Source organism: Schistocerca cancellata, chromosome 2 (assembly GCF_023864275.1).
Source record: "Schistocerca cancellata isolate TAMUIC-IGC-003103 chromosome 2, iqSchCanc2.1, whole genome shotgun sequence".
Taxonomy (NCBI): Eukaryota; Metazoa; Arthropoda; class Insecta; order Orthoptera; family Acrididae; genus Schistocerca; species Schistocerca cancellata.
In genome coordinates, this window is record NC_064627.1 from 899,948,607 (window position 1) to 899,972,146 (window position 23,540).

General features: G+C 39.5%; 1 protein-coding gene across 1 annotated transcript in view; it reads right to left on the reverse strand.

The window, feature by feature from the left end:
- LOC126162838 (brefeldin A-inhibited guanine nucleotide-exchange protein 3) overlaps nt 1-23,540 on the reverse strand; it is a 294,784-nt gene that overhangs the window by 102,610 nt on the left and 168,634 nt on the right. The window lies entirely within an intron of this gene.

Sequence of the window (23,540 nt, forward strand, 5' to 3'; positions counted from 1 at the left end):
CATTAACAGGTTTGCAATTTTTAGGGCAGCTATATGTGAGAACTGATGTTTCTCAGGTTTCCTGGTGTGATTGTTTAACAGTGTGTTTCTGGGTGTTCTGATGAGTTGCTATTTTCCATTTTATGCACAATATTTTGACAACCAACCAAATAGTCTTCTTCAAGTGCTGCGAGTTTTGCTGTTGTGAGTACCAGGTGCCATCACTTGTACTCACTATCTGGACTCCAACCAAACTGGTTGCAGTTTGGTTGGAGTCTGGGCAGTGAGTACACAGTCATTCGAGGTCCCACATGCCACAAGCCACCAATTAGCGGCAAGGAATGTTGCTGGCAGTGTGCATCCCCGACGTATCGAGTCTAGCACACTAGGGAAGAGGAAGTAGCAACAGTACAAACAAGCCACCTGGACCATTGCAGACAAACATGTTGTCCACAGCAGGAACAGTGAACCCCACTGCCTTTTGTTTCAAACAGCACAAGCGGGCTTCCTGCCTCAAGTGGTGGGCCTCTTACCATAAATCTACAAAAAGGACACATAGCAGTGGTATGTCAATCTCTGCAACCCCCCCCCCCCCCCCCCCCAACCCTTCCGCTTTTCCCAGTAAGTCATTGTGTTTGATGTTTTCTGTTGGGGGCTCTCATGTCATTACTCAATTCACAGATGTATGTCTGGCTAAAGTCTCAACTGTTTACATAAACCGAGTGTCCATTGGTAAGCTGTAACAAAGAGCAGATGCATATTCTTGACCAATTCATGGCTGATACAGTTTACAAGTCAGTTACTCATTCTTTTAATTATGAAAATACTGAAAATTTGTTTAGGTTTGGTGTCTTTGCAACTTTTTTTTACTGCAGAAGTGGTACTTCTAATATCAGACCAGGTGCCTTTCTGGATCTGTTAACCCCAGGGGTAGGTTTCATGGAACACATCACCCTCAAACCCTCTGCCGCCCTCACTTTTTTCAGGCATAGCCAGTGCCAGTAGCTTTATGCGAACAGGTTACAATGAAGCTGGCTTGCTTAATGTCATTGGGAGTGATTAGACTAAGTTTCCTCAAGTGAATGGACTATTGCCTTAGTGATCGTAAAGAAGCCGCCTGATCAGCTTTGGCTCTATGGTGACTTCAATGTCACTATCAATGCACAGGCACACACAGACACTTACTTCCTGCCTCACCCACAGAAGTCCCTCAAAAGGTTGACTGGGGGGTCAGTTCTTTTCAAAAATCAACTTGGCCAAAGACTACATTCAGATTATATTGGATGAGGTATCAAAACAGTTGCTTGCAGTTAATACACCTTTAGGCCTCTATCAGTATCAACAGGTAATGTTTGGGGTCACTAGTGCGCATGCCATCTTTCACTATTTTTTGGAACAGATAATGATGGTTGTCCATCATTGAATTAACTATTTCGATGATATCAATATGACTTGTGCTATTGTGAGGATCACCCTTGTAACCTCCACTCTTCATTTACTGTTCTACAGGCTCCAGGCCTCAAATGTATTCTTGCTAAGTCTCACTATTTCCAACCATCCATTTATTATTTGGGTCATTAAATTTCCCTGCAGGGCACGCAGCCCATGGAACAATGTGTCACTGCTATTATGGCTTTTCCCCATCCCTCTAATCTATCAGAACTTCAGGCATTACTTGGCAAAGTGGTGCACTATCACAAGTTTATTCCCAGAGTGGCTACTATTGCCCCCCCCCCCCCCCCCCCAATCATCTGCTACTTCAGAAAAGTGCTTCTTTTTTTTGGTCTGCAGTTGTGAGTGTGCTTTTTTTTGTAGCTTAAGGACAGTCTTCATTCCATGCTGTTTCTAGCAACCAGCAACCATCTGGTCCTAGCCATGGATGTGTCCCAGTATGGAGTGGGGGCAGTCCCATCCTACCGCCATTCAGATCGCTCTGTACAGACCATTATTTTTACATCGAAAACACTCAAATTTGCTTAGCAACATCATTCTCGGGTGGAAAAAGAGCTCTTGCCATCATCTATGCCTTAAAAAATTCATCTGTTCTTGGCCCAGTACAATTATGAGATCCATTCTTGTCCTACATCACAATGTGCAAATGTGGATGCTCTGTCCCAGCTCCCCTTGGGTCTTGACCCCTCATTCGACCAGGAAGAACTGCCTAGTTTCAACTGGATACAGAGGTGAGGCACACAGTGGATGGCTTCCTCATCACCAGTTCTTGTACTGTCTCTGCTGTGGCAGCAGATCTGGTGCTCCAGCAGGTTGTATGCATGATACAACATGGGTGGCATGAGCATCTGCTAGACTAGGCATCGGACACGTTTCAGAATCACCATCACCTCTCCCTCTTAGATGGGATTATTCTCCTGTTGATGGAAGGGTTTACTTCCTGCATCATGGTTCCAGAGACCTTCTGTGGCAGGGGTCCCTTGCTTATTACATCTGGGACACTGGGGTATCTCTCTCATAAAACTGATGGTGTCCCACCATGTGTTTTGGGTGGGCTTCAATTGGGAGGTGGAACACCTTATCATAGCCTGCCAATGGTGTTCCAGTTAGCAGGCTGCACCAGACACTGTTTTCTTGCTGTGGCCAGCCCTATACAGCCTTGGAAAATAAACCCCATTGATTTCATTGGTCCTTTTAACACACTTTCTGGTTAATGGCAACTGATGTTTTTTCTCATGTTCTTTGTGCCATCTGTCATCTCTCTGTGACAGCAGACACAACTGTTACAGCCCTGTCAAAGATCCTCCATAGAAAGCTTTCCTTGCACCATGGTTTCAGACAATGGCCCTCAGTTCATGGCACAACCTTTACAGGACTTTTGAACACATAATGGCATTCACCACATCACAGAACTTCCCTTCCAACTGCAGTCGACAAAGCGGAATGTCTTGTCCAAATGCTTAAGACAAGGTGCACAGTTATGTAGAAGATTTTCCAGCCAAGGAGGCTCTCATGTTGTTACAGAATGACACTAACTGGGAGCAAGAGTCCTGCTGAGCTCCCTCATGGCCATCAACTACAGGCACTGCTAAATCTCTCACTCCAAGGCAGGTGTCCCAACTGATGCTGATTTTGTCGATGTTCACACTCAGCACACCAGTCTGGGCCAGGATGTTTGGACGTTGTCCTCACTGGATAAAGCAGGTATGATTGTGCTCGCCTAGCCCAGCAGTCAAGGCTTCGTCAGCACCTACAGCGGGGTTTGCTTCGTGTAGCTGCCGACGCCTCCCACAGCGCTGAGCAGGTGCCATCGTCAGCAGGGTTGGAAGCCATGTCTGTGTCACCAGAGCCTTTCCTCTCCAGTCCACCAACATCACTGCCCGTGCCAGCCCCCTCATCATGTACTCCTCAGCTCCCTCATTGTGGAAAATGGTTCAAATGGCTCTGAGCACTATCGGACTTAACATCTGAGGTCATCAGTCCCCTAAAACTTAGAACTACTTAAACCTAACTAACCTAAGGACATCACACACATCCATGCCCGAGGCAGGATTTGAACCTGCGACTGTAGCGGTCACGCAGTTCCAGACTGAAGCACCTAGAACCGCATGGCCACACCAGGCCGGCCCCTCATTGTGGACTCCAATGTCCAGATGGCTCCTGCCCCTCTTTCACTGGTCATGTCCACTAGTTGCCCATGGTCCATGGACAGCAGGGATGCCTTTGCCCCACTCACATTCATCCATATGCGCACCACTCAGGTGGATCAGAAAGTTCTCATAGATTTGGCTGCCCCCCAGCACCTCCACAGGTGCCATGGACGGCTTTTACCTCTCACAAGGACAGGTTACTACTATCTGGACACAATTCAGGCCATTAAAGCAAGGATAGTGCGCGCTGGCATTCAAACAGTGTGCCCGCATCTATCTGAGGTGATTGCCAGATGCAGCCTAGTCATCTACTACCATTACCAGTTCTGCCGTGCACGGGCTGCACTGCAACAGTGACACACGACATGGACAGCATCTTTATAAGGGTATGCACAGGGCCCCAGGCCCTCAGTTGTTAAATGTGTCTAAGAAGTATAAACTACTTGCTTTGTATTCTTGTTGATCTGATTCTTTGACCCAATAAGTTGTATCTCTCTTAACAGCCATGAGTTTCCTTGTGTTCCTAGAGCAAGAATGAAGGGAGGAAATAAAAACAAAAGAAAGAGGGGGAAAGTCATAGATTCTGATGGCGTACACAGGATGAGTGTAGACCAATAACTGCAAGAATAAAAAAAAGGGTCAGAATTCCAGATCAACCTCAAATGAGGAGGATTGGGTCTTATGAATATTAGAAACAATAACTGACAAAAGGCTCCCTGTTCAGCCCTATCTGTGCACTCGTAGAACTGGTCAAAGAATAGAAAATATAGGAAGCCAACTCATCAGGCTGTCAGTTGTTACCATCTAGTTCAGTGTGAAGGAGTACTTCGTATCTTAGTTTGTTGAGGTCATGTCATCTCAGACCTTGAAAGTTTGTCTGCTGACTTCGCTTATGTTTTGGTTACCTTTTACCAGAATGGATATAGAGAGAGACAGATCAAACATATGTTATGCTAACAACCCAAGCTAGATGGACATCTAATGAGTTAGCCACTCCTAGTTAATATGCAGCCAATGGCCAGCAACCACTGATGTCACTGGGCAGATAGCAGTACCGATGACTTCAGTTCGTAATGGTAAGTGGATATTTTCCTCAATGTATTTTTCATATTGATCATAAGCAATTATACTTTCAGCTGTGGTGCATTCTAAAACAATTACTGTTCTAATTAACACAGCTGAGAATGTTCTATTATAACTGGGTTAAAAAAAGGAATGAGGCTTCTCAAAGCAACAGATTATCAGATCAACATGAAAATAATTTTCATGCTAAGCAAGATAAAAAACAACAATGATGTTATTTTAAACAATATTAGTGAAAATATGCTCGGACTTAGCCATTCAGGTGACAGAGATGTGAGACATTCTTTAGAAGTTGTAACAATCAAGCCACGATTTGCAGTTTCTTTTGTAGCACGCTGACAGTTTCTCATTTGACCTCAGAGTGAACTGTCAATGTTTTTGGATCTGGAGGCAATGTAATCTGCCAGGTACTTCAATATACTCAATGACACATTTTCACTGGGACACAATGAACAATAAACACTTTATTTAGAAGTGTGTTGTCTTCAATTCTAACTTCGGCGTTATTGTAACGTGAACTACTGATTAAACTGGTGCCTAATGTGATGCATAGCTAACTGGAAAGCAGTTTTTGTAATCTACATTTCTTTTCCCCAAAGCAAATGTATGTGTGAGGAGATAGAATTATCCTTTGCTCTGCTGTTCAATGCTTCAAACATGGATGATGCAGTTTAAATAGAGCTGGAGGTGAACTGTTTAAAAGTTTAGAAGAAGGTAGGTAACCTACGTGTTCACAAAGTGAAAACTGATAGTCAAATAAGTTACATTTGTTGAAATGATACTTCAGGTGGTGATGGGCCACTGCTTATTTGTGACAGGAAAGCAGTCAGGGCATTACAACAACGACATACCAATGACTAGTGAGTTCATAGAAAGGGATAAGAAAAAAAACTGGGATGATTGAACTATGCATCACAGCTATTTCTCGTAACATATGGGGTCCAAAGATTTGAAAGTAAGGAAGTATTCTGGATTATCCACAGGTAAAACATTTTTCTCACACCAAGTGGATTGTGACAGTATAGTATGGGTATTATGTAATGTACCCATTGTTGAAATTGCCAGGAAACCACTTACTAGATGAAGGATTCATTTTGCTAAAAGTCAGAGACCATGACAAAGAAATTACTATGAGATCTGCTGGATCATAAGAAGGGCGATATATCAATTATGTATCATATTTCATAGCCACATTTAATATTACTGGGCATGCAAGCCAAAGTGTAAGGTAAGCTACAGAGTTACTTTCATGCCACTCAGTGCAAGCTGTTAAACACATGCTGAAGGAAATATTAAGGTAATTCTACAGAGCTAGTAAACAACACATATTCAAGTTGAGATGTCTCAAAGATGATGTGATTTCACTAAAAAAGCAATATGGTCTCAAAATTAAAACCTGGTGAATATTTTCAGAAGATTTTTGGAAATTAGTTTGGCCATGATTGCACACAGACATGTTCTGACATCCACAAACTTAGTCATTAGTATCTTTGGCAGTGTAACAAACATGGGAGCATCTTACATACTGATAGCCAGGTTGAAACAAGGCTGACTAGGGAACTAATTTTCCAGAGCTTACAGTCTTGGTGCACTCTACAATATGAGATGTTCCTTATAACACTCACTGGAAATGTGAATGCTATTTCTTTTTACGATGATGTTATACTGCTGAGGACAGTTGTCAGTCATCTATCTCATTTCCACTTAAGTTTTAATATATCTTCCATTTCTTAGTAAAATAAAATCTTCCCTGATGTGAAATGCTGTGAGAAAATAGCCTATATGTAATTACTAGCAATCTTATGTTTCATTTTATACTTCTGTAAGACTTGATGCAACCGTTAGCCCAAGATTCTCATTTTATTTTTCTATTAATAATGTGGCTCAGACCAAGATAGATTCAGTATTTTCAGGAAATTATGAAACATAATGTCCCTTGTTGTATTGGCGATGTCATTGGATGAATGAAAGCACAATTTTGCCTGCTCTTATTTATTTCACCAGAATTCTACTTATAAGGCAAAACTAGCAGTGGAAACCCAAACCACAGCACTAGTGGCACATGAAACCAAAACTGCTACAGCTAGCGATCATGCACAGTCTACTACTGTGCCTCCCTAGTGACATCACAGCAAGCAGCCTGCTCCACTACTACCCAATTGTGAATTGTATGACTGATGAGACTAATGTGGTGGTACCAAAGTCTACAATTTGTCTTACACAGATAGTATTTCCAACACAATTTATCATATTCTGATGATACATGCTATGAAGTGTGATTTTTTACCATCATCTAAAATCATGGCCCTTTTGGCTTCTGTGCAGGATGATCTTAGTTTGTGTAAAGCAGGTGTCTGCCATATCCCCAGCAGTTGTGGCATGTCATACATAAGTCAGACCATTAGGATTGTGGAGGCCCACTGTATAGAGCATAAGCATCACATGTTCCACTGGCTGAGAAAATGGCAACTACAGAACAGTGTCCTGGTACCGGTCATGCTATGAAATACGACAATACAGAGATTCTAGCATTCACTGTCTGTTACTAACACAGTGTTTCTAAGGAAGTTGTTGAGATTAAAATAGCAAGTGTTATAAATAGAAATGGAGGTTTCTGTAAGATCTGCTTTCCGAAAATCCTTTGTAACTAAATACAACAATAAACCTGTGTGTTACATAAAAGTCCTCACTTACTCATTGTAGCAAACTTGAGTAATATCTGTACATATATATATATATTTGGAAGAATAAAGTGTACAGTTGTCCTAAAGGACCAGAAGACACACAATTTTAGCCTGCTGGAACATCGCCAGGATATCTGAAGAAAGTTACTGATGTTGTATATTATATGTCGAGATAATAAATTAGAAACCTCCTATTTCAGAAGCAATACAGAGAACGAAAGAATTATCACAAATTTGGAAAACAGCCCAAAATTCAAAACTGTATAAATAAATACACTAATGGAAATTCCTGAGTGGAACATAAATAATGGATGGAGTAAAGGTGAAAACAAGACTGAAAATGTTGCTAATATGAATGGCTACAATGTCCTATACGAGCAGTTATCACTTATACCTTAAAACCAGCAACTCGCCTCACCCTCCCCACCTCACCCTTTTTCTGAGGGAGTGAAAGGAATAAGGACAGTACAGTTCAGTATTAGGACATACATTAAAAAATACTGTCATAATTCCTATTAACACCCTTTTACAAAATGTTATTAAAGGTAATGTGCTTAAGAATGATTGAGGTTATTTGCAAATATGTGATCCTGAGCCAGTAACAATCTGAATTTTAGAAAGGCCTTTCACCTAAATATTCTGCCCATCTTTTCACCAAATATGTGTTAAAATGTTTAAATGACATAATTTCATCTTCCAGGATTGCGTGTAATTGGACTAAGGCATTTGGTCAACCAATCGAACATCCTTTTGGATAAACTTTAAGTTTATGTATTTCATGTTACAACTGGTTCATTTCACATATAACAAAAAAGAAGCAGTCACAGTAGACAACCTAGAGAGTATTACTGGCTGGCTGGCAACAAATCACTACTAGTGTTCCGTTGGATCCACTAGTGTTCTTGCTATATATAAATGACCTCATTCTTTATCTAGTTAAGCAAAAATTGTTCACTTTGATGATGATTCAAAATTATGAATAAGCACTGTAGAGATGGACAACTGGGGAATTTTTCAAGTAAATTCTGGGCTCACTTCCAGTAAAGAGTGATAATAAGGAAAAAAGTTCATTCATTTCTGTACAAGTAGGATATACCATCACCAATAACAATAGGCCATGGGGAGAGGAAATAATGCAAAAACTGGAGAATCAAAATTCTTGGTGTGCCTGTTAGTATGAACTTGAACTGGATATCCCATAGTTTAAATCTTCCTAAATGGATAGTTTCAGCAACATTTACCTTGCTTTTGTTTCTTATTCTGGCAATAATTATAGTGTCTGCTAATTTGTCCACTTCCATTAATTAATGCCACAGACAGGCACACCAATAACAGCGTCACAATACATTTACTGTGCTTATGAAACAAGCAACATTTTGAAAAATGATGATAATAATGTTAGTGAACACAGTACTAACTACAAAAGTGACCACTCTTCCACAGGAAGGAAGAACGTAGACTGATGTGTAAAACAAACTACCTGATTAATAGCATGTTGGTCCAAGTTGGAACACAATATAGCATTGATTTTGCATGGCATGGATTCAAACAAGATCTTGGTAGGTTCCCAGAGGCATGTGCAACCAGATGTCTATGTACAGGTCACACACATGCCACAAATTATAAGCTGGTAGTTGTAGATACAGAGCTGGTGTCCAATAGCTTCCTAAACATGTTCCACTGGGTTTTTATCTGGTGGCTAAGATATCAATGTGATGTTGCCTTCAATTACTGCCACATGTTCTGTGGAAACCCAGATGAATATCCCCCACAGCGCAATAGTGCTTCCATCAGCCTACATGCATAGGACGGTGAATATTTCAAGCAGCGATTTGCCTGGCTGACGGTATATCTGGACATGATGATTGACCATGTATAACAAGAAACACAATTTATCTGAGCAGGCAATATTCCATTAGAATCACAGTCCAATCTCAATGTTGTCATGACCACTGCAACTATAGCTGATGATATCTTCGGGATCCACTGTTGCAAAGTCCTGTAAAAAAAAATGTGGGCTGAACAGTGTTGTTTGAAACACCTGTGCTTGCACCAGCATTGTATTCTGTCATCAGATCTGCCACATATTGCTGCCTATCCTGTATTACAGAGTAAGCAAGTTTCCAACCTCCACATGTTGAGATGAGGCTTGGACATCCAATTCTTTCTCGCCTACTCCTGGTTTCATTACCATTCAAGCACTTTTCATGGATGCTCAGTTTCACTGTTTAGGAGAGGCACACACACAGGTTTTTGGCCATAATAATCTGTCCTTTGTCAAAGTCGCTAAGGTCATGCTCTTTGTCAAAGTGGCTTAGGGCACTAGATTTCCCTACTTGCATGTGACATCATCCCTAGAATGATTCTTCATTCATTTACACAGGGTGATAAATGGTTAACGCAATTGTTTTCGTGGCATGTGACCAGTTGGCGAGGCTGGCTGCTGTGCGCATGGCGCAGGTGACAGCAAGTTAGCAGTTGTCCTGTGGTTTGTCATGTAAGTTATTTCTAACACACATAACATAAACATTAAAAAAGAAAAGTAAATTATTCATGAATATTAAGCAAGGAGATGCTGGAACTGATCACTTCATTGTTCATTGTCCAAATACTTCTGAAACCTGCTTAGGAAACTGCTCATTACACATCGGAGTTCCCTCTGAAAAATGGTAGCAATTTCTTGATGAACATTAGTTATAAGTTCATCTAAAGTGGGTGGATTTGATTTGTACACTTTCTCTTTTATTGCCCCCCCCCCCCCTGCAGAGATAAAAATTGGAGGATGTTAAACAGTGGAACAAAGGGGCAAGCTGTTGTTACTGATAACTCTATCTTGAAAAAGGTCTTGAATTTCCCGTAATGTAGATGGAACCATGATTCATCCGAAAAGAAAGTTTAGTGAGGGTCAATTACTCTGCCATGCACCTTATTCAAATCTGTTCAAAAGCTGCACCTTTTTACAGGGTTATTGGTTTAAGTTCTTGCACTGCAGTTATTTTCTGGAGCTGTAATTTCAGTAACTTTATAGCTGTTTGAACAGAGCCACACAAAATTTCCATTTGTTGAAAAAGATATCAAACTGATTTTCTAGGAGACCTTTCCAGAGCATGCCCAATGTTTTCCATAGTTTCTTCTGTGAGTACTATGTGTGACTATCTATGTTTCCTGATATTAACACCTCCCCTTTCCAAAAATTTATTGATCAATGTATGAATTGTATTCCGATTAGAAACATGAACATCAGGGAATTCTTCTTGAATTAATACCCTTACTCCATGTGCTGATTCTGTATGCACATATGAATCACACATGAATACTCTTTGGTGAAGAGAATACTTGCATTTCACCTTTTTATTTGAAACACTTTCATGCTATGCACTGTTACCTAACAAATACGTGCTACATGCACTAGATTTCTACACCAAAAAAGGCCTCGCAGCAGGGTGGAAATATACTCCCTGCCAGCAACACTGTCTCCTGGATGCCAGGGGGTAACAAAATGCCTGGCAGGCCGTTGCATTAAGGACTGATCACTGAACTTTCCTTACGGCATCATGTGCCTGCACCACCACCAGCAGAAGTCAGGCAATGGTCACAATATCTATGCTCATCAGTGAATGTCAATATAGAAAGATATGACCATTTGTTTTATGAATTAAAGGTACTGCTCAAGAATGAGAAATGTTTTTTCAACAAATTTAGATCATTTATGTTTGAAAGTTCCTTCTTGTGCATAGATGAATTTCTGAATATTTGCAGAACCTAAGAGCTTGGAAAACTGATTACTAACAGATTCAAGCTCTTGTTCCTCATGCTGACTGTATAAATTTTATTGGAACAAAGCTAAAAGTTGCCTTTAATATTATAAATTTCAGACAAAGTGGTAAATCAATAATACAATTACATAAAATAGGTTTGAGCAAAGATAGGGCCCTGATGCGTGTTTATGGCTTTATTTTGAGGCAACTGATGAGTTACAAGCTTCTGAGTGATTCACTGCAACTGTAGCATCATTGCCTGCCAGCACCACCTGCTTTTCCAGAGATGATCCACGTTGATAGCCATTTGGATGTAGATGATGTTTACTTGTTTATTTTATTTATCTATATTTCTTTTTGCATGTAGTCATCAAATGACAGCTTTGGCAAATGTCATATTGTTGCAAATGCATGATACATATCATATTTGTGTACAAAGGGTTAGTACATTAGGTATTCAACTACAAATTTAAATACAAAGTATATACAGCTCAGAATTCTTTCAGTGAATACAGACATTTATTTACGACAAAAGTCTTTTAATTTTGTTTCAGAAGGATCCCCAGTATCTGCTTTTATTGATTCTGGGAATTCCTTGTACCACACTGAGCCACTGATTTATGGACTATGGCCTGTTATTTTTAATTTTGTTCTTTGCGTGTAATAACTGCTGTTAATTTCTTGTGTTGTAATTACAAACAACATAACGTTTGGGTGTGTCGTCCTAATGGTTCACAAAAAACTTGGTGTGTGTGTGTGTGTGTGTGTGTGTGTGTGTGTGTGTACTGTACAAGTACACATCAGCTCCATTCCATAACTTATAAATGGGAAAATAGTCCAATAGTACACTGTTTATAGCATTTCATCACATACAATTTTGAACAATTGGCTAAGCAAATACAATGCACTGATTTTATTTTCCCGTACACATAGTTAACATGGTTTTCCTACTGAAGATTGTGAAAACCCGGAAATCATTGAACATTCAAGAATATTATCGTTGGCACTCAAATTTATTTATAAAACACTGCCTTGATACCCAGATTCTGGAAGCACTGTATAAACTGACAGATAATATTATACGTATTTCACCAATATCACATATTTACATGAAACTTGGATCTAAACTGCCTAAAAAGTTTTGCATCATCCTCATGAGTTCCATAGTTCATGTGTTTTTGATCAGAGACCTCTTTCTCAGGACACTCTTGACACTGGATTAAGGTAAACCTGTATTCTAAACACAGTTCTGTAGTGTGTACTGTATGTCCAATAATATTAGGGGCAATGAAGCTTGAGTACACTCTTAAGTCTTCCAAAAAGTTAATTACAGCTTAGACCATGTGTACACTGTCATAAGAAGGGTTTCCACCTCCCACATGAGTGGTTCTGTGAATGAAACGCCATCATAGAAAACAGAACAATTAACAAACAGACAACAGAATGTATCCAGGCAGCCTTAAAGGATGCCGTTTGCAAAGCTGTGTATAAAGTAACAGATATCAGTCCCAGATGTAATGTATTTATCTTTAAAAGAAAACTTTAAAGTGTCGTACTGAATGAGACTTCAAAAAAGTCCTGTATTATACAAGGGATAAAAATATATTGCGCAAAGAAGAGGGAATTGTTTGAAATGGTTAAAACAAACAGAGATGTAGGAGTGATTACATATTCCACGAAATAGTATGCCATCTTAAGCAAGGTGACTAAAAATCCAAAAATCACAATGTAATATCCAAAATTAGTAATCTAAATTTATATGGGGTAATACACTGAAGTACCAAAGAAACTGGTATAGGCATGCATACTCAAATCCAGAGATGTGTAAACAGGCAGAATACGGCACTGCAGTTGGCAAAGCCTGTATAAGACAAGTGTCTGGCGCAGTTGTTAGATTGGTTATTGCTGCTATAACAGCAGGTTATGAAGACTTAAGAGAGTCCTAACATGGTGTTATAGTCGGCACACGAGCGATGGGACACATCTCTGAGATGGTGATGAAGTGGGGATTTTCCTGTATGACCATTTTATGCGTGTACCGTGAATATCAGGAATCCTGTAAAACATCAAATCTCTGGCATCACTGTGGCCAGAAAAAGATCCTGCAAGAATAGGGCCAATGACAGCTTAAGAGACTCATTCAACATGACAGAAGTGCAACCCCTTCCGCAAATTGCTTCCGATTTCAATGCTGGGCCTTCAACAAATGTCAGAATGTGAACCATTTAACGAGACATCATCGATATGCGCTTTTGGAGCCGAAGGCCCATTTGTGTACCCTTGATGACAGCACGACACAAAGCTTTATGCCTCACCTGGGCCCAGAAACACCAACATTGATCTATTGAGACTGGAAACATGTTGCCTGGTTGGACAAGTCTCATTTCAAATTGTATCGAGCAGGTGGATGTATACTGGTATGGAGACGACCTCATGAATCCATGGACCCAGCAAGTCAGCAGGGGACTGTTCAAGTTGGTAGAAGCTCTGTAATGGTGTGTGGTGTGTGCAGTTGGAGTGATATGGGACTCCTGATATGTCTAGATACGACCCTGATAGGTGACACACATGAGCATCCTGTCTGATCACCTGCATCCATTAATATGTATTGTGTATTCCGATGGACTTGAATAATTACAGCAGGATAATGCGACACCTCACACATCCAGAATTGCTACAGAGTGGCTACAGGAACACTCTTCTGAGTTTAAACACTTCCGCTGGCCACCAAACTCTCCAGACATGAACATTATTGAGTATATTTTATTTTTTATTTACATGTCAAGTTACGTGGGACTAAATTGAAGAGCAAATCTCCAAGGTCATGGAACATGTCAGTACATGAAATTACAAGATAAAAGTAATAACAGACAAAAATAAAATGTTTATGAACCCTTAAAAAGTCAATGCATAAGTTTAAGTAAACACAATAAACCACAAAAAGAATCAGCTTACTTTTTCAAGGAACTTCTTGACAGAATAGAAGGAGTGACCCATGAGGAAACTCTTCAGTTTTGATTTGAAAGTGCGTGGATTACTTCTAAGATTTTTGAATTCGAGTGGTAGCTTACTGAAAATGGATGCAGCAGTATACTGCACACCTTTCTGCACAAGAGCTAAGTAAGTCCGATCCACATGCAGGTTTGATTTCTGCCAAGTGTTAACTAAGTGAAAGCTGCTTATACTCGGGAATAAGCTAATATTCTTAACAAGAAATGACAGTAAGGAATATATTGAGAGGCCAATGTCAAAATACCCAGACTCGTGAACAGGGGTCAACAAATGGTTCATGAACTTACACCACTTATTGCCTGTTTCTGAGCCAAAAACATCCTTTTAGAATGGGAAGAGTTATCCCAGAATATAACACCATATAACATAAGCAAATGAAATTAAGCAAAGTAGACTACTTTTCATGTTGAACGATCACTCACTTCAGATCATGGTCGAATAGTAAAAATGGCAGCATTAAGTCTGAACAAGATGCTGACCGTGGCCTTTCCACGACAGTTTACTATCTATCTGAACACCTAGAAATTTGAACTGTTCAGTTTCACTAATTGTATGCCCATTTTGTGAAATTAAAACATCAGGTTTTGTTGATTTGTGTGTTATAAACAGTAACAACTGAGTCTCACTGTGATTTAGCGTTAAGTTTATTTTCTAAAAGCCATGAACTTAGATCACGAACAGCACTATTTGAGACCGAGCCAATGTTGCACACAGCATCCTTTGCTACCAAGACAGTGTCATCATCAAACAGAAATATTTTAGAGTTACCTGTAATACTGGAGGGCATATCATTTATATAAATAAGGAACAGGAATGGTCCCAACACTGATCCCTGGGGCATCCCCCACTTGACTGAACCTCACTCAGACCCCACATCACAGCTGTCTGTTGCTGAAGTATGAGGTGAATCAATTGTGAGCTACCGTATTTACTCGAATCTAAGCCGCACTCGAATCTAAGTCGCACCTGAAAAATGAGACTTGAAATTCAAGGGGGAGAGAAAAGTTTTAGGCCGCACCTCCAAATCGAAACAAAGTTGGTCCATTGTAATATGAGACACAATTTAGGTCGAATGAATGACGATACAGCTACAGTAGTTTGGTTCGAGTTGTAGGCTTAGCAGTTAAGCTTTACCAGGTAGCCATTGCTATGCATCAGTTGCTCCATCCGTACTTATACGGGTACCCTTCCTTTTTCACGTGCTTCGTCTGGTTTGAATTGATTGCTTATTTTTCTTTGATCTAATAAGTCCCGTTCTCTTTGTTATAGGTGTTTACGTCACTCTAAGCTGAAAATGCATTACTGTACTGTGTGATGCATTGTTTGTCGCCTTCTGATAATGTGTGTTTACGACCTGTCGCCGCTCGCGGCATGGCTTGCTTTTGTGCATGCTACCGCCACTTACAATTAAAAAACAAAAGAGAGGAATCGTCCCATTAGCGAAACAATGGCAAGAGACTGCTATTTGTTCTTACTTACACTGTTGCTTTCTTCGATAATGATCAACAAGAACCAAATAATAGATTGCGTATGATAGAAGATGTTCTGAACGAGAGTTTAGCGAAAATTTTTCTCCGTTTGAAAATCTTTGCAGACGCCTCTTTAGTACATTACATTCTGCACAGAAATTAGTCATCTTAAGATTTAAAAATCTCGTCAATTGCGGCGCTTCATTTCTGACTGTACCACTATTAGGCATAAGAATAATACGAATATAAACATGACATGATATGTACATTCTTCCGCGTTTGCTGTTGTCTCACTCTAGTTTCGTAGTTTATTAGGCAGACAGGATTTAAATGAGACAGCAGCAAACACGAAACAATAATGGCAAAATCTTTATATTCGTATTATTCTTATGGTGAAGAGAATACTGCATGTGATTCACAATTCATAAAAGTTCCTATTAGCAACCATCTCTTCTCACAGGTAGGAGAAAATTCAAACGTAGAGTTGGCCATATTGACAAACATCCCAAACAGTCTTGCCAGTCGGATTTTCGTAGTATATTGAAATGATGCTACATTCAAAGATGAACAATACAGAATTTGTATTTACTTCATTGGATCATGTATGAAAATGCAGTGGTCGAAACTCGGGGCAGAGAAAAAAAGCTCATCTTCCACCTTTTTTATAAATTTATTTACTGACGCAGAGGTTTTGGCGCCCGTATTTATCTTTGTGCCTGCAAAACATGCCTGTGTAGCGCTACATATATTCGACGGCAGAACTTAGTTGTGGTGGCACCTACCAACATTTTTCAGAACTTCCGCTTACTTTGCACTCGATTCTAAGCCTCAGGCGGTTTTTTGGATTACAAAAACTGGAAAAAAAAGTGCGGCTTAGATTCGAGCAAATACAGTACTCTCCGTATTCCATAATGGTCCAACTTCTGGAGCAATATTTTGTGATCAACACAATCAAACGCCTTAGTTAAATCAAAAAATATGCCTAGCGTTTGAAACCTTTTGTTTAACCCATCCAGTACCTCACAGAGAAAAGAGAATATAGCATTTTCTTTTGTTAAATGACTTCTAAAGCTGAACAGCACATATGATAGAAAATCATGTGATATAAAACGATCAATTATCCTTACATACACAGTCTTTTCAATAACTTAACATTAATGGCATAGAAATAGGTCTAAAATTGTCTACATTATCCCTTTCTCCCTTTTTATAAAGCGGCTTTACTACTGAGTACTTGAATCATTCAGGAAACTGACCATTCCTAAAGGAAAAAATTATAAATATGGCTAAGTACAGGGCTAACATGTGCAGCACAGTACTTTAATATTCTGCTAGGCACTCCATCATATGCATGAGAGTCCTTAGGCTTCAGTGATTTAATTATTGACTCAATCTCCCCCTTGTCTGTATCACAGAGGAGTACTTCAGACATCAATCTCAGAAAGGCATTTGCCAAGAACGTTATATGCCCCATAGAAACTAAATTTTTATTTAATTCACTAGCAATGCTCAGAAAATGATTGGGTTGTTTGGGGAAGGAGACCAGACAGCGAGGTCATCGGTCTCATCGGATTAGGGAAGGAAGTCGGCTGTGCCCTTTCAAAGGAACCATCCCAGCATTTGCCTGGAGCGATTCAGGGAAATACGGAAAACCTAAATCAGGATGGCCGGACGTGGGATTGAACCGTCATCCTCCCGAATGCGAGTCCAGTGTTTAACCACTGCGCCACCTCGCTCAGTAGAAAATGATTGTTAAATACTGTACACATATCTGATTTATCAGTAACAGAAGTATTTTTACTATGAACTGACTTTATATCATTGACCTTGTGCTGCTGACCAGACACTTCCTTCACAACTGACCATATAGTTTTGATTTTATCATGTGAATTAGCTATTCTATTTGTATACCACATACTCTTTGCCTTCCTAATAGCATTTTTAAGCACCTTAGAATACTGTTTGTAATTGGCTACTGCAGCTTGATTGTGACTACTTCTAGCATTTTGATATAATTCCAGCTTTGTTCTAAATGATATCCTTGTCCCACTAGTCAGCCACCTGGTCTGCCTATTACTGCTAGTACCCCATTTAGAACATTCTAATGGAAAGCAACTCTCAAAGAGCATGAGAAATATGTTAAGGAAAGCATTATATTTACCATCTATGTTATCAGCACTATAAACATCCTGCCACTCTTGTTCCTTGCAAAGGTTTAAAAAACTATCTACTGCTGTTGGATTAACTTTCTTACATTGTTTGTAATTACATGAGACATTTGTTTGAGTACAAAAGCCTTTTAGTGTTAAAATTTGTGCATCTTGGTCTGAAAGGCGATTCACCCTTTTACTAACAGAATGTCCATGAATAAAAATATTGTCTATGGCTGTGCTACTGTTCCCCTGCACCCTAGTTGGAAAAAAACAAAGGCTGCATCAGATCATATGAATTTAGGAGATCTACCAACACCCTTTTTCTTGCACCATCATACACAAAATTTATATTGAAGTGACCACATATAACTACTTTCTGGTACTTCCTACAAAGTGAATCAAGAGCCCATTCTAGCTTGAGAAGAAATGCTCTGAAGTCAGAGTTAGGGGACCTATAAACAACAAAGATTAGAAGTTTAGTTTCACTAAGTTCAACTGCCCCTGCACAACATTGAAATATCTCTTCAGTGCAGTGCCGTGTTAGGTCTATGGACTCAAATGGAATACTATTTTTACGTACATGGCCACTCCCCCACCCTGCAAGGAACTCCTTGAAAAACAACCAGCTAATCTGTATCCTGGTAAAGGAAGCCTCTGAATTGTCAAATTACTTAAGTGATACTCCGACATACCAATAATTTCAGAGTCAACATTTATAAGCAGTTCACTAACTTTATCTCTAATACCTCTTATATTTTGATGAAGTATGCTAATTCCTTCTCTACTTGGAAACATGACATCCTCTGAAGGCGAGCCCTTAGTTAGAGGGACTTCCTTTAAGCAGGTATACCTATCAGCTGACTTCAATCTAAAAAAGGTGCACCTCTAACACCAGTTACTAAATGAATTTTTCCATATCTGGCATGCCTTGCAATGTGCTACTCAGAAGATATCTCCACCTCCTCATGCTCTTATGGATTTATGGGCAGCTCTGGAGGATTTATGGTGTCAATTCCCTTCGGCACTATTCTAGACATTAGTCGAGTCCATGCCACATTGTGTTGCAGCATTTCTGCTTATTTGCAGGGGCCCTTCTCGATACTATGCAGGTGTACCAGTTTCTTTGGCTCTTCAATGTAGTTAACAGAGAAACAAATCAATAAAGGTGAGGAATTTGTTTTTAAGGAAAACAGCCAAATAATAAATGATAGCAACCAGATAGCCAACATATTTGATAATCACTTCCTTGAAGTAGCTTAGAAGAATCTCTTGGTGTATACAAGAAGCCTTGCCTCATACAAATGGGAAATTTACAAGTCATCCAGGCTCTGTGAAAAAAAAATAAAGAAATTAATCCTTGAGAACCTAAAACTCTCACAGAGTTGACAATATCTCTAGAAAAGCACTAAAATCCTATTCTTCTGATACATGCCATGTAAAAAGCATTCGACTGTGCAGTTCACAGAATGCTCCTAGAGAACCTCAAATACAAGGGTATCAGATATTTTGCTGATAACTGGTTTTCACCCCATCTTACTGAACTCATGCAGAGGACCACATTAAGAAACTCAGGAAGTGTAAGCAATGAAACAGCATCTTCAGAAAGGGGTATAATTACTAAAGGTGTACCAAAGGGATCAATAATGGTCCCAGTTATACATAAATGATCAGTAACGTGCGCCCCCCGGCCAAAAAGAAAAATAAATAAATAAATCTTTACTTTACAAGTGTGTTAATGGGTTAAACATTTAACACTAAGCATGCAAGTAGAGGCTTTAGAGAGTTTCAGAGAGAGCATTAGGGAACAATTGACAAGAACAGGGGAAGAGATTCAGTAGAAGTAGAATGGGTAGCTTTGAGAGATGAAATAATGAAGGCAGCAGAGGATCAAGTAGGTAACAAGACGAGGGCTAATAGAAATCCTTGATTGACAGAAGACATACTGAATTTAACTGCTGAAAGGAGAAAATATAAAAATGCAGTAAATGAAGCAGGCAAAAAGTAATACAAACATCTCAAACATGAGATTGACAGGAAGTGCAAAATGGCTAAGAAGGGATGGCTGGGGGACAAATGTAAGAATGTAGAAGCATGTATCACTAGGAATAAGACAGATACTGCCAACGGGAAAATTAAAGAGACCTTTGGAGAAAATAGAACCACCTGCAAGAATATCAAGAGCTCAGATGGAAAACCAGTCTTAAGCAAAGAAGGGAAAGCAGAAAGATGGAAGGAGTATCTGGAGGGTATACACAGGGGCAATTTACTTGTGCACAATATTATGGAAATGGAAGAGGACGTAGCTGAAGGTGAAATGGGAGATATGATACTGTGTGTAGAATTTGACAGAGCACTGAAAGACCGAAGTCGAAACAAGGCCTTGGGAGTACACAACATTCCGTTAGAACTACTCATAGCCTTGGGAGAGCAAGCCATGACAAAACTTCCATCTGGTGAGCAAGATTTATGAGACAGGCGAAATACCCTCAGGCTTCAAGAAGAATATAATAATTCCAATCCCAAAGAAAGCAAGTGTTGACAAGTGTGAAAATAACCAAACTATCAGTTTAATAAGTCACTGTTGCAAAATACTAACACGAATTCTTTACAGACGAATGAAAAAACTGATAGAAGCCAACCTCAGGGAAGATCAGTTTGGATTCCGTAGAAATGTTGGAACACGCAAGGCAGTACTGACCCTATGACTCATCTTGGAAGATAAGTTAAGGAAAGCAAACCTACATTTCTAGCATTTGTAGACTTAAGAGAAAGCTTCTGACAATGCTGACTGGAATACTTTCTTTCAAACTCTGAAGATAGCACGTTTAAAATAGAGGGAGCAAAAGGCTCTTTACAATTTGTACAGAAACTAGATGGCAATTATAAGAGTCGAGGGGCCTGAATGGGAAGCAGTGGTTGAGATGGGAGTGAGACAGGGTTGTAGCCTCTCCCCGATGTTATTTGGAGTAGGAATTAAAATCTGTGGAGGAGAAATAAAAACTTTGAGGTTCGCCGATGACATTGTAATTCTGTCAGAGACAGTAAAGGACTTGGAAGAGCAGTTGAACGGAATGGACAGTGTCTTGAAAGGAGGATATAAGAAGAACATCAACAAAAGCAAAACGAGGATCATGAAATGTAGTCAAATTAAGTCGGGTGATGCTGAGGGAATTAGACTAGGAAACGAGACACTTAAAAGTAGTAAATGAGTTTCGCTGTTTGGAAAGCAAAATAACTGATGACTGTCAAAGTAGAGAGTATATAAAATGTAGACTGGCTATGGCAAGGAAGTGTTTCGGAAGAAGAAAAATTTGTTAACATCGACTACTGATTTAAGTGTCAGGATATCTTTTCTGAAAGTATTTGTAGGGAAGTGAAACATGGATGATAACTAGTTTAGACAAGAAGAGGATAGAAGCTTTCGAAGTGTGATGCTACAGAAGAATGCTGAAGATTAGATGGGTAGGTCACATAACTAATGAGGGGTACTGAATAGAACTGGGGAGAAGAGGAATTTGTGGCACAACTTGACTAGAAGAAAGGATTGGTTGGTAGGACACGTTCTGAGGCATCAAGGGATGACCAATTTAGTATTGGAGGGAAGTGTGGAGGGTAAAAATTGTAGAGAGCAACCAAGAGGTGAATACAATAAGTAGATTCAGAAGGATGTAGGTTGCAGTAGTTATTCGGAGATGAAGAGGTTTGCACAGGATAGAGTAGCATGGAGAGCTGCATCAAGCCAGTCTCTGGACTGAAGACAACAACAACAAGCATGCAAGTGAGAAAATGTTTAAAAAAAGATTTGAAATTATGTTTAAAGTTTGTTGGAAGTTGCTATACACTCTCATTATCAGACACTGTGTAAGCAGAGTCTGGGTAAATTGCACTCCATTTTAAGAAAAAACTAGTTTTTCATGCATCTCACTATTCATGTTGCCACGTCTCCTGAACTATGTGTCATAAAGTGTTCTAACTTGCAGGTACATTCAGTGTTACATGTGGATACTTTCTGCAAAAGTGTTATGAACAGAGTTAGTAGTAAAGAAGTAATAAATTTAAATGTCACATCTGACGCCACTGTCTTACTACCTGAATACCAAAGTCTAAGAAGCAATAAACAGTTTCCCTTTCATCATTCTGTGCAGCATGTCAGCAAGAAACAATCTGCTAAAGTTTTGAAATTATGTATAAAGTTTGCTGAAAATCGTGAAGTGCTCTAACATTCAAATACTGGAGAATATACACAATGTCATTTAAATGCCAGCAATGTCATTTAAATGCCAAGAGTTAAAGGCATACATACAGTTTCTAACTGTAATACCGGATGAGTCAGTGTTGCCTGTTATTTTTGACTCTAGTAGTAGCGATTGAGTTATTTTAGTGGAGGGTCATGCTTGGTCTCAGTTTTCCTCTACAGCAGCAGTTTAGTTACAATGGAGAGGTGAACCACCAACAATGTGTGCTCGTCACAGAGACATCCTTTAAAAATGCAGAATCTGTTACCAGCACTTAGAGGAAGTTCCAGCAACAATTCAATGCCACACATAACAGTGCAATTCCTACCCGCAGTACCATTTTGCTGTGGGTTAAGAAATTCTGTGAGACTGGTTCTGCATTGTGGAGGGGTGGAAGGAGGGGAGGGGGATGCACAAGAGGCAATGAGAAGATGGCCATGTCACCTGAACACATTGAGGTTGCGCATCATGTAATTCAACAGAGTCCCAGCCAATCTGCGAGACGACATACTCAGTCTACTGGATTATCAGGTTCATACATCCGACATATTTTACCCATTCTAAACTCTCATTCCTACAAAACTGCAATTGTTCAAAAGTTGAAGCCTCAAGATTTTGTGAGGAGGAGACATTTTGCTGAAGTATTGAGAGAGGCGTTGGAGGAAGACCCAAGGATTTCAGATGACACTCATTTTTTTCTAAATGTGTTAATAAACAAAACTGTTATTATTACTGCCCAAACAACTGTGTCCATTGCATTTGTCATACGGCTTTATTTCTTTGAAGAAAATAGGGGAGCTTTCACCATGAACTCTGAGCATTATTTTACAATGGTGCATGAATTTCTCATTTCGGAACTTCGTAGCTGTAGCACAAAATCATCAAAATGTTTGGTTTTCGCAAGGTGCTGCAACAGCTCACCGTTAAAATGTGTGTTTGGTCAAAGAAAGGAAGTTGTTTCAGGGGAAAGTGATATCCAACAGAGGAGATGCTGCCTGACTGTCTGGCTGTCCTAATCGTAGTCCGTGTGGCTGCTTCATGGTGTTTTCTCAAGAACAAAGTGTACATCAATAAGCCACATATTGTGCTTCAATAATAGAATAGTACTGAGCAGAGCAAGAGATCCATGCTACAGCCCATAACATGTTGACCAGAATAATACAAACTTCACACAGAGGGTTGATGAATATGCTAAAAAAGAAAAAAGAGGGCCATCACTTACAGGACATTACGTTTCACAAATGATTAATTTTGTCAAAATTAACATATAAGATGGTAACTGTTATTCACTGAGTAGCTTCTGAAATAAAAGAAGTTGCTACATCTTGAAATGTCATTGTGTATTACAAATTCCAAAACCATCAGATAAAGCTCACTCACCCTGCACTTGCCTTATTGTATTAAACCTGTAACATAATATTATATTCCTTAATGGGTAGCTAATGGCAACATTTAAAATTCTTAAATTCACATAATAACTTTATGAAATACTGGAAACCAAATTTTTGCTGCCCCTGGAATATGTAGACGGGTAACCTACGAGTAGAACCACACCTCAGGTTAGC